Source organism: Rhincodon typus, chromosome 29 (genome assembly GCF_021869965.1).
Source record: "Rhincodon typus isolate 14 chromosome 29, sRhiTyp1.1, whole genome shotgun sequence".
In the NCBI taxonomy this organism is placed as follows: domain Eukaryota; kingdom Metazoa; phylum Chordata; class Chondrichthyes; order Orectolobiformes; family Rhincodontidae; genus Rhincodon; species Rhincodon typus.
This window is the reverse complement of record NC_063360.1, coordinates 15,664,758-15,677,618: the sequence shown is the minus strand read 5'-3', so window position 1 is coordinate 15,677,618 and position 12,861 is coordinate 15,664,758.

Here is a 12,861-nt window from a genome sequence, read left to right as displayed (position 1 = left end):
TCAGCTTTCCTGCTCCACTGATGCTGCCTGGCCTGCTGTGTTCATCCAGCTCTATACCTTGTTATCTCAGATTCTCCAGCATCGGCAGTTCCTACTATCTCTGGTTCACTAATGTCCTTTAGGGAAGGAAATCTGCCGTCCTTACCTGGTCTGGCCTACATGTGACTCCAGACCCACAGCAATGTGGTTGGCTCTGGACAATTAGGATGCACTGTCCTGGATAGTGATGACTGCATCCCATGAATGAACGAATGAATAAAAGTGTTTTTCAGGCTAGGTTAGGACAGGAGACTTCCTTCCCTCAAAGACAAAGTACAAAGACATTAGTGAACGAGATGGGTTTTGTACAACAATCGATAATAGTTGTCGTGGTCACTATTACTAAGACTAGCTTTCAAGCCCAGATTCATTAATCAAATTTAAATTCAACTGCCTGTGATTGGATGATGAATGAAGAAAACATTAGGAAAAGATTAATTGAACTCATTGAGAGATTATCAATAACCGAGTTCACTGCATGATGGGAGAATTGAGAGAGAATAGTCAGGAAAATTTCAAGTGTGTAATGTGCAGAATGTGTTGAGGAAGGAGGATCGTCTCTGGAGAATATGATAGATTTCTATGATTCCATGGCATTGAATTGCCTCTTACTAGTCACAGAATTAAGTAATGCAATCTATAAGGCAATCGGTAATGTTAAAGGTCTCCAGTGAAAGGATTCTGATGATGAAAATTTACCAGCAATATATTTCTGACCATCGGACTTTCATGCTGAATTTCACTGATTTCACAGATTGATCACAGGTTTACGATTTCTGTCAGTAATCAGCACCAGCTTTCCCTTGGATTCCCAGCTCTGCAAGGCCTGCCTGTATTGGCTCTATGAACTACACAAATCTTTTCCTGTTTTCACTGTGCCCCAATCCTCATTTGGTCTGTAACAACTCATGGGTATGTTCCTGCCTACAACATACAGAACCAGCTGACAGAGCTGGGAATACCCAGGGACAAGACAAACACTGTTGGGAAAGGGGAGGTCAATAATGGAGCACAGCCAAGAAAGTGGACCTGAGTCCATAAGCAGATCAGCCTTGATCTTATTGAATGTTGGACCAGGCCCAAGGGGCCAAATGGCTTACACCTGCTCCTGAAGGGTGAGGAAGTGAAGGGAAATTCCTGGGATTTCCTAAGGTAACAGCACAGGATTAGCATGCAAATTAGTTGAGCAGGGTATGCCAGCATCTTTCAGATGGCTTTGGTTTTTTTTAATTCATTCACAGGATGAGGGTATTGCTGGCTATGCCAGCATTTATTACCCATTCCTAATTGCCCAGAGGGCAGTTAAGAACCGACCACATGCAGATTTCCTTCCCTAAAGGACGTTAGTGAACCAGATAGGTTTTTCCCTGACAATCATTGTTAGACTCTTAATTCTAGATTTTTTTTATTGAATTCAAATCCCACCATCTCCCATAGTGGGATTCAAACCCAAGTCCCCAGAACATTAGCTGGGTCTCTGGATTAGCAATCCAGCAGTAATACCACTAGGCCATCACCTCCCCTGTTTGCTGGGTGCTAAACTGGAGCAATGCCCAAGAAACTTTGGTTTTGTGCCCAGCTCCACTCAGATCGCGGCATCTGATGACGAGCATGCTCCAAGAAAGTGGAGCTAGGGTAACAACTTTATTTTTGTAGTATCTTAAACCAGCTTTTGGGCTGGAGGCTTTCTGTTTGGAGCTTTTGGACAGTGGCCAGGAACCCAACAGTTGGTAACCATTAGACAAGACCCCTCAGACCTGTAGGATTGTTTAGAGTTCCTTCGTTATTTCAGGTGCAAACTCATGCTAAGAAGCAGGCAGATTTGAAAGACCTGAAGCCACAGATAGAGTGGCTTCAGGTCGGCTCAGGGGTGTTCTGTTTGACTTATGTCAAAATTGAAAGAGCGATGAGGAAGGGAACATTGACCACCTGAAATATTGCACTAGTTCATTGAAAGTGCCCAATCAGCTGTTGTCGTTTCTAAGAATGAATTGTATCAAAAGCATGTGTGGCTCAACAAAAAGATTATAAAAATTATCTTTAGATATCAAGCCAAAGTCTGCACAACATAAAAGCCAACTTCCAGGAGCCAGTGCGATTTTTTTTAGTTACAGTAAATGGTATTCAGTAAAATGGTGTAGTCGGGCTTGGAATCAAGCAGTAACACCTGGAAACAAAGAAAGGGAGGATTGATTCAGCCTTGGAGTCTGATGCTCACCTTCTGTTTCGCAGGGAGAGTCTGCAAATTAACCCAGCAGAGATTTCTATTGTGATACAAAACTGTAACTTTATAAAGAATATAGGGAAATTCCCAAGAAAATTCTTAATCAAAAGAATGGTGAGAATGCAGAACTCACTGCCATAGAGAGTAGTTGAAGTGGATAGTACAGATGCATTGGTGTGGAACGAGACAATCATGTGAGGGAAAAGGAAATGGATGGTTGCTTGGATGGATTTTGATGAGAAAAGATAGGAGGAGGATGAAATGGAGATTAAGCATCAACAAGAAATTGTTGGGCTGAATGGCCTGATTTTGTTTGATATGGCAACCAGGGAGAGAATAGGGCCCCTCAAAGATCAACAAAGTCATCTATGTGTGGAACCACAGGAGGTGGGAGAGATACCAAATGAATATTTGGTGACTAGTGCTGGGTCCACTTATGTCCACAAATGTTTGTCATTTATATAAATGATTTGGATGAGAATTTAGGAGGCATGTTTAGTTAGTTTGCAGATGACACCAAAACTGGTGGAACAGTGGACAGTGAAGAATGTTATCTGAGATTACAAAGGGATCTTGAACAATTGGGCCAATGTGCTGAGAAGTGGTAAATGGATTGTAATTTGAATAATTGCAAGGTATTGCATTTCGGATAAATGAACAAGGGCAGGACTTATACAATTAATGGTAGGGCTCTGAGTAATGTTGTCGAATAGAGAGACCCAGGGTTCAGGTAGATAGTTCTTTGAAAGTTGCATCACAGGTAGACAGGATGGTTAAGATGGCATTTAGCATGCTTGCCTTCATTGCTCAGACCATTGAATATAGGAATTGGGCATCTTATTGCAGTTGTACTGGACATTGGTGATACCACTTTGAGAGTACTGTGGAGTTTTGTAATTTTTGTCACCCTGCTATTGAAGGATATTATTAAATTGGTGAGGGTTCAGAAAAGATTTACAAGGATGTTGCCAAGACTGAAGGGTTTGGGTTATAAGGAGAGGCCGGATAGGCTGGGACTTTTCTCATCAGAGCTTAGAAGGTTAAGGGCTGACTTTATAGAGGTTTATAAAATCATGAGGGGCATAGATAAGGTGAATAGCAAAGGCCTTTTCCTTAGGGTAGGGGAGTTCAAAACTAGAGGGCATATTTTTAAGGTGAGAGGAGAAAGATTTAAAAGGGACCTGAGGGGTAACTGGTTCATTTGTGGAATTAATTGTCAGAGAAAGTGGTAGATGCAGGTACATTTACAACATTTAAAAGACATTTGGACAGGTACATAAGTATGAAAGGTTTAGAGGGATATGGGCCAAATGCAAGCAAGTGGGACTAGTTTAGTTTGGGAAACTTGGTCGGCATGATCAAGTTGGACTGAAGGTTCTGTTCCTGTACTGTATGAATCTATGACTCTATACCCTGAATAATTTGAAAGCATGTAGACAGAGGAAACCTTCCCCCATTTTCTTTAACAGTGATGATCCAAGTTGGAGAAAGCTCAGTTATCAACCAATTCCGTCCACTTTCCAATTGCAAACCCAGATGTGCTGAGTCTGATCCAGTTCTGGATTGAACTCTCTTTCAGTTTTAGCATATATTTTGCAAAAATACAAGATTTACTAACTTATATAATAACAAGATGATTAAAAAGAAGTAAAACAGAAAAAACAATCAAGATTGTACAGTACCTGAAATAAGCAACAATTTAGATTTATGTAACCCCCTTTAACACAGTTAGACAGCCTCAGTTACTTCACAGGAGTAAAATCAACCAAAAATTGACACAGAGCCAAAGAACTAGGGCAGGTGAAAAGATTAAAGATTGTGGGACGCAAGGTGTGTTAAAACCTCCTAGTGTGATAATAATGAACAACATTCCTCTGTTATTTCAATGAAAGCTTTGTACTGGTTGAAATAATGTCATATAGTCTGTTTTCAATCCTAAACAGATATTTCAAACTGAATGGCTGAAAATGGGCATCAATCACCAACTTTTTCACTGGGTATATTAATAAATTGATTACTTATCCGTGTGACTAAACTAACAAGTAAATTGTTGATGGATTGAAGCTCAGAGGAGAGGCAGATTCCTGCAGTTCTTGATTAGGTTTTGCGCAACATTTGCAGTGGCAGTAGAAGGTCTTGTGCCTGTGGGTTGTCTTGATATATTTTGACTGACATGCCACAACATAACCTAATGTATAATTTCAAATGCTACACACGAGATATCATATTCCTCTTCCTAAATGTGTCAAAGTCTGGATTTAGCATGTTGCTCTCTCGCTCCCTTGCTATATATGTTAACTGGTGTATCTTACTTAGCGTGAAGAGACCACTGAGCAATGTATACAAAATATTTGATTCTAGTAATTGTTATTGGCTGCTGTGAGATGTAGCTTCTGTTGAAAACATTTTGCCTCTTAAGTTCTTTCAGACATTTGAAGAACTAACCCTTAAGCAATGTACGTGCAACCGACAAAGGTACCTTTGTCTAGCTTACATACTGGTCAGATAAATGTCAGCCCATCACAACTTGAATATTCTGTGGACTGTATAGAAAGCTTGTTTCAAATTGGGAATTCATAATTATACAATGCTGTGTAGTCACTGCTCCTTTGAATTTCCCCATTCAGTTCTTCCCAAGATGCAAATATGGCAATAAATATGCCTTCTTCACTCTGTTGAAATCAATGTTTCTTCTACAATCTGGATTAACTCATTCTTTAGACCTTTGAAATTGCAGAATCATTTCTGTGTCTCCGTTTCTCTGCCCTCCTTCTATCCAATGTGTGTTATGTTCCGCTTTATTCTTGTCAACATCTTGTATTAAGTGCCTTGGCTCTCCTTAATTTCTCAATGACAAAAACATGTTTTTGGTCTCTTTTTCCAAGATTTCCCTACAGGTTGCTGATACACGTGCAATATGTGTCATGTGGAGTGAAAAATTCTCGGAGATCAGTGCTTCTTATTTGTGGTAAGACCTGTGCCTGACTCAGAAACAGGAAATGAGATTGTTGAGGGGGTATAGAGGGAACCATTATTAAGCCCAGGTGCTACATGATTCAATGTTCTGGAAGCACTTATACCAAGCTCATAGAATTCCTGGAATGTTTCAGTTCTTGTTTATCTTCCACAGAAAAGAGATCTCAATATGCAATAAAGTCAGAACAAGTGTGATTTAGTCTGGCTTGCGATAAAATCACTGCTTGTTACATTAGTTCAAAATTGAGGATTTCTCAAACTTTACAAAACGATGAAAAATGACAGAATAAATCTTGATTCCTCACTCCATCGCTGCCTCCACTCCCTACCCATGCCTTCATTTTTTCTTCCTCTCCTGAAGACACTGAATCCTTCCAGAAGTGCTGACAATGCACTGAAACCTCACCCAAGTGTCCATGCTCAACTTTGACATTGAGTGTTTGGGCAAATTAAAAAATCACAGCTGAGCTGAGCTCTATCCTCATCAGGCAGCTCTATACATACACACATAGACTCACACACACATAAGCACACACACGTACAGGATTCAATCAGCAGTACAAACACAGGATGACTTATTTCCTTCCTTCCCTCAGAGGTGGTGAAGACAATATTAATGTCCTAATGACTTCAAATTTCAGGACAACATAAACTGGGATTGAATGTTATATTTTGCTACTCTATTGCTCAGCATTGCATTGGTTATTGCTAAAGGCTGGAGTGAGTGGTATTGTAGTGTCAAACACTAGAATGAACAAAACAGGGCATCGAGCAGGAAGCTGTAATCAGTTTGATCATTTCTGACTATCTCTTTGTCTCTCCAAGGCTATATTGTATTTGCTGCATTCTATACTCTGTCTCACTGTACTACCTGATTCTGTTGTATGTTTGCGCTGTTTTCTCTGATTTTCTTCTGATTATGAAGTGGCGGCATATAGAGCAGCATTCAGTAATTAACAGTAATTAACAACAAGGTGGATCTCTTAGATATGTACAAAGAAAGGTTATCGAGTGCTGTAATAGTAGCTGTAGATCTGGTCAGCAGAGGGGGTGGCGCAGAATTCATAACTGTAGACAATAGCTGGAGGGTCAAGAGGCAAGTGCATAACTTGAGATAAAACAGGATTGATTATCTATATTCTGAATGATTCAGCTCGTACAGAAAACGATAAGAAGTGAGCAGCGAATTTCTTGTTTGATATTATTTCTGAAACTGATGAAGCAATTTGATTCATTTTCTGATTCAGGAATACTCTACCTCAATGGCTGAGCTGCACGTTCGTTCTGAATATTTAGATTTGCTGCAGCCTGCTGAGTTTCTCTTTATGAGCTGAAGAAAGCCAAGAATTGAAACATCAGGGAACCGAATCCAAAAACATAATTCCAACAGCAGTGCAATTCGTCAGCCCCAACATATCCTCCAGTGTACAATACATAAAGACAAAGCATTCCAACAGAAACCTCCAGAGAAAGGTCAGTTATAGATGAGTGTACAGAACTGACAGGTAACAAAAGATCAGCTGCTCCAGCAAGGTTACCCCATACACGATAACTGGAGCATCACAACTAAATATTTCCTCCCACAACCCCTTGCAGCCATGTAATCTCTGTGGAGAGGTGCAAAAAGATCGAGAAAAGAAATATCCAAGGCCAATAAGTGAAAAAGTATTCCGAAAAAATCTATAAATGATTGAAACCAGTCCATGAGAGAGCATGAACCAAACCTATATGCCATGAACTGGTCCTGCTCTTTATGTTAGTGAGGATTGCTTGAGTATAAATAATTCATCGAAGTCTGCAATTTCTAACGACTCTTAAAGATGATGCTGTTGTCATAGAATGAAGCTTTACTTAATTGTGTTGAACTGGTTAAAGTAGACCAAAATTAAAATGATGGGTGACTGTGATTTTTCTGACTTGGCTTTTTGTCATACAAATCCAGTGTAGAACAAAAGATTATAGCTGCCCAGATATCAGTTATTGCAATAAACATGGAGCTGGAAAAGCATAGCAGGTCGGATAGCATCCGAGGAGCAGGGAAGTCAATGTTTTGGGATGAAATCCTTTGTCAGGATCCTTGATGTTGCCTGGAAGTGACGGCAAAGCTCACAGCTTTCTTGACAAGATCGTTGAGGAAATTATTCTCTGTGATCTTGTATGAAACAAATGGGATCAGGATTTCCCACTTTCAGCCATTGGCCACTTCCTCCCTTTCTTTTCAAATGTCATATTCCCTTGTCTTACTTCCTGCTGCTTTCAGGAGCACACCATGTGGAAAATGAATGGAAACCCCTGCCCAATGAACAGCAGGTAAAGGACCATATTGCTCAGTAGAGATTAGGGGCTTGTAGAAGCAAGCTCCCTACCCAAGTGATGTCCACCACTTAACAGTATGTTACGCCTGTCAAGAGGTTGCAAGTGCTATTGCAAATGGATTAGTAAGTAGAACACTTTAAGTAATTTGGTAAGGTAAGACTAATGAACAAGAATCATCTGCCAGTTAATGTGTTCCACTTTTACAGGTTGCCATGTTTTCATCTAACCATAGCATTCATGAATTGAACCTAATGTATATCCATACCTCAGTCAGCTCTTGATTAAAGATCCAATGAAAACATTCACATCTAATCATGTCTTTGGACTGGACAAATCAATAACCCTCTACACTTCCTGAAATTCTTTAACACATTAATAGTGGGTGGGCGTGTTGTAGTGTTTAGTGGTAAACAATTCAAAGTTACTGGTCACGTTCACTGATGGACAACACCATATCTCATGTCATGATATGTCAGGAAATTAACCAAAGCAGAAGGAAGGACTTGAATTAATTTAATGCCTTTAAGAACTTTTGGATGACCTGAAGTTCTTTGCAGTTATTGGAGAGATGTTCAAGAGTAATCTTTGGTAGACCACACAGAAATGCAACAGCCAATGTTCATGTGAAGTTTCCACAAATAGCAATGAATTATGTAAGCAGGTCATTCATTAGGTATTCACTGAGGGATAATTGCTGGCCAGCAAATAAGGCAAACTGCTCTGTTTTTCTTCCAAGAGTTTCATGACATTTTTATCAGTTCAGAGTTTATCATGTGATCTATACAGGTACTTCTGCTGTAACACATGTTTCGTTTACGTGAATTGGCTGTAATGTGATTGACGAATAGTGGATGCTGTTTGGATAACACAAACTTTCTGCTGTAGAAGTATAGCAATTTTCTATAGCAAGTTCTCTATAATGCGATTTTCTATGGCGATTTTCTACTGCGCAATTTCCTATAGCACAAGGTCATACAAGATTGCAACTATTGTGTTATAGGAGAATTACCTGTAAAATAATATTTCTACCATAGTAGCCTCCTCCCACAGCATTGCACAGAAGCCTCAATCGAGATTATTGTTTGTTAACTACTTTATTAACTGCATGTCTTCACTTCATTAATTTCGATCCTACCACATGCTATGAGGAAACTAGACACCGGAAATTCTCAACATGAGAGTCAGAGCAGGTACCTGGCAATGTCAGCTCACCACTGGCTGAGATTGCTCACCAAGTTGTAGCATCTCAGGGCACAGTCGATGGGCACCAGCTGCACACACCCCCTCCTCCATGGACATTGATGTATGATCATTGCCAAACCCTTCAGGATCCTCCTGGGACTTCTCTGATCTACTTGCAGGGTGCTTTGGAAGGGCTGAGCTGCGTTGTAATACACACCAACATTTAGCACCAAAAGGCTGCTCTAAGGACACTCTGTGCGCAGGGACAAGCCTGCACCTGAAGGAATGGGCCAGGCTGCAATTCATGGCTGCTCGCTTTCTCTCTTAGCACTCACTCACATCCATATCCTTATAACCATTTCCCATCCATGTACCTATCCAAAAGTTTTTTAAATGTTGCTATTATACCTCCTCAACCACTTTCTCTGGCAGCCCATTCCATATACGCACCACTCTCTGGGTGAAGAAGTTACCTGTCAGGTCCTTTTAAATCTTTCCCCTCTCACCTTAAACCTATGCCCTCTACTTTTCAATTCCCCATCCCTGGGAAAAAGACTATGTGCATTCATCCTATCTATGCCTCTCATGATTTTATACACCTCAATAATGTCATCCCGCATTCTCTTAAGTTCCAAGGAATAAAGCCCTGAGAAACAAGGGCTGGGACAGTAGTGTGCTGGTGTGTGTACCATTCCAGCACCCCCTGACAGTACTCCTTGGCTTTCCATGCCAGCTGCCAATCTGTCCATGGAGGCAGCCAGATGATCACTTGCTCAAGCCGTTTAGGTCCCCTTTGTGTACAACCAGTTTTCCAACCTCTGTTGCAATGAGGGCCATTGCCTTCCACATAACTGTCTGCAGCTCCTGTTCCTCCCTGTGGACAAAGTCCCTGATTGAGGACACCATAGGGTCCTCTCTTTCCTAAGGTTGAGCAGGTGCCTGGTCTGCATTGGCCAACTGAGCAGCTGTTTCACTCAGTTGCTTACCAACTTGTGGTCTCAATATTTCTAACCCTGACATTCACATTGAGGCATCAGTATCTGAGCTGGTGGGTGATTAGCCTCGTCAATGTTTCATCTGAGATCTCGGTTTTCTCACCCTCAAAGGTCGAGAAGATGCCTTCTAGCAGACCAGCCATTTCTCTAACCCTGTTATGAGATGCTTTCTCCTGTAGCAAGTGCAAAGGAAGGATTGAGATGTAAGTGGGCAGCATAGCTTTTAGTGCTGATGTAGGTGGTCGAAGAGGGGTGAGATGTCCCAGGCGAGTGAGTTGGCGGTGCAGAGGCCATGCAGGGTTGTTAGTATGGGACTTTGGGGGCTTCAGTGGGTGAAGGAAAATGTTGAAGGCAATTGTTAGAAGAGCAGAACATGAGCCTTGGTGGGAGGTGGGTGCAGTGACAGGAAGAGACTGAGTGGCAGAGAAAAGACTGTGATACTTACCCTAGCAGAATGGAGGAAGTCATTGACCTACTTGTGGCACTGCTAACCTTTCCTCCAGCCTGTTGATATGGCACTGACCTGGGTGGCAGCGTTAGACCAGGCTGCCAGGATCTGGTGGCATGACGACTTCTGCCGGTCCCCAGGGGAGAGGATGATCCTCCTCTGGACCAGTCCAACCAGCAGGACCTCCAGTTCTCTGTTGGAGAATGGTGGTGCCATTTTCCCATTCTCCTTGCCCAAGGCTGCAGATAGATTGAGGAAGATGAGACAGTCACCATTTTCAAGAAGGCCAAATGTGATTAATGACTTCAGGTTGGGTTCATGAGTAAAGTTTTCCACTGGTTTAAAACAAGAGAACAGGTGGCATTTTGAGAAACCTCACTGATTCCCCTAGTCAGAGTGCAATCTTTAAATTGAAAATTATCATAAAACACTTTACAAATCAACAATTTTTATTGACACTTTGATAATATTTACGGATATCTTTAAAAACTTTACACAATGTCACATAAAATTGAAATAGTTACAAGCATTCTAGTCTAAACCTGATGAAGGATTTTTTTGCTGTGCTTATAACTTAATGTTTAGAGTGTGTCTGGTTAACAATAAACAAGACTGAATGCTTACATCCCCTCAGGCATTTTCCGGGCCAGCAACAATGAATATTAACTGAAGAAAATGTGATCCACCATCAAATCCCACTGTACATCTGCCAGCTGGCCTTCACAATGTATTGGGGCAAAGATCCTCTGGTCCAATCTGACCACCATCAACCACTGGAAAGAACTGATTTTGCAAATTTTTGTGATAAAGCCCTAAGATTGTTCCTCCCCTGATTTTTCTCTGTTGCCAACATCAGGTTTGCCTGTGATCATTGATTCATAAAATCCCTACAATGTGGAAGCAAGCCATTTGTCCCATCAAGCTTAAAACGACCCTCCAAAGAGCATTCTTCTCAGACCCACCCCCCCATCCTATCCTTGTAACCCTGCATTTCCTCCCATGGCTAATCCACTTAGTTGGCACATCCCTGGACACTATGGGGAAATCTAGCATGGCCAATCCACCTAACCTGCACATCTTTGGACTGTGGAAGGAAACTGGAGCACCTGAAGCAAATTCACACAGACACGGGGAGAATGTGCAAACTCCACATAGACCGTCACCTAAGGGTGGAATCGAATCCAGGTGTCTGGTGCTGTGAGGCAGCAGTGCTAACCACTGAGTCACTGTGTCACCACGTCATCAGATAAAAGGAGCAAAGTGCATAGAAATTACAACATGGAAACATGCCACCAAACTTCAGCATTCCATTTTGGTGCTTCCCCAACTTGGCAGCAAATAGTCTTAGCCACATTTACACACCTTGTTCCCAAAGCCTTTATCTACTGTATATTCAGCCACTAATCTCAGTGTATAGTAGAGGTGCCATAGTCTTACCAGACCATAAGGCTGCTCTCTCAATAGCAAGAGATGACTAGTGATGGTTTAACCTGAGGATTATCACACCTCAGGCAAGGGAAGAGGTTGAGAAGGAGAATCCACTGCAGTAGCCTCAACCAGTGCAGAAATTGAGCCTATGGCTGTTGGTATTTCTTTACATTGCAATTCAGCATCCATCTAACTGAGCTAAAGTAGCCCTCAATGTTGTCGCAATTTCTGCCTGAAACACTAATCCTGTAAGTGAATTCGGTGACCTCAATATCTTCTGTATCCTGTTCTACGTCTCTTACATTTAATTCTGTTCTTGACCCTTCAAATATTGGAAACAGTCTAGAATCCAGTCCCACCTTTTGTAACTTTTAACACAACTATTATATTATTCTATAACATGCTTTGTTCTAATGGAAAAAAAGTGTCTATTTTTCAAGTCTTGTATTAATAGTACATGACAGGCACAGGTATTAACAAGATGTAAAACATATACAAGATATTAACAGCAAGAGAAGGATACACCACATGTTAAAACAAAGTGAGACATATACCGGATATGAATAACAAAGGAAACTTAAATGAGATATTAATGTAAAATTAAATATACACCAAGACATTAATACAAACCAAGGTATAAATGAGGTATTACATTACATCAAAGAATACAATTTTTCAGAAAAAAGAACATAAGGCATAAGCTGGAAAGTTTAATATAATAAAATACAAGTTTGAATATTAAACCAACATTAAGCATGCATAAGATATTAATTAAATGTCAAATCAGCACCAAATATTAGTGCAAGGATTGTCCCTTCAAATACAGAACCTGTAAAAGTTATATCTACAACCTATTCAACTGAGAACTGACACCTGCCAATCCCTGTGCAGCAATATTTTACTTTTCATGGGTCAGCAGCAGCTGCAGCTCTTCATTTGTGTTGTGTGTCCCTGCCTGCTCACTAGGGCCCACAGGTTTCTATCTCTATACCGCTGTTTTGGATGTACAAGGGATAGCATTAGAAACATTAGAAATTCTGAAAAATATATATTTTAATCAACCTTTTCAGAGATGCTATTACACTCCTCTGGAGCAGGCTGGCCTTGATCCTGGGCCTCCTGAATGCTGTTCTCTGGCATATTTATAGGAGGAAAACAGAAACAGAGCATTTCCTGAACAATGGAGATTATTTATCCCTTACAATATAAAGGAATCCTAATTTGATGTCTCACTGACAGCTAATGCCATGAGA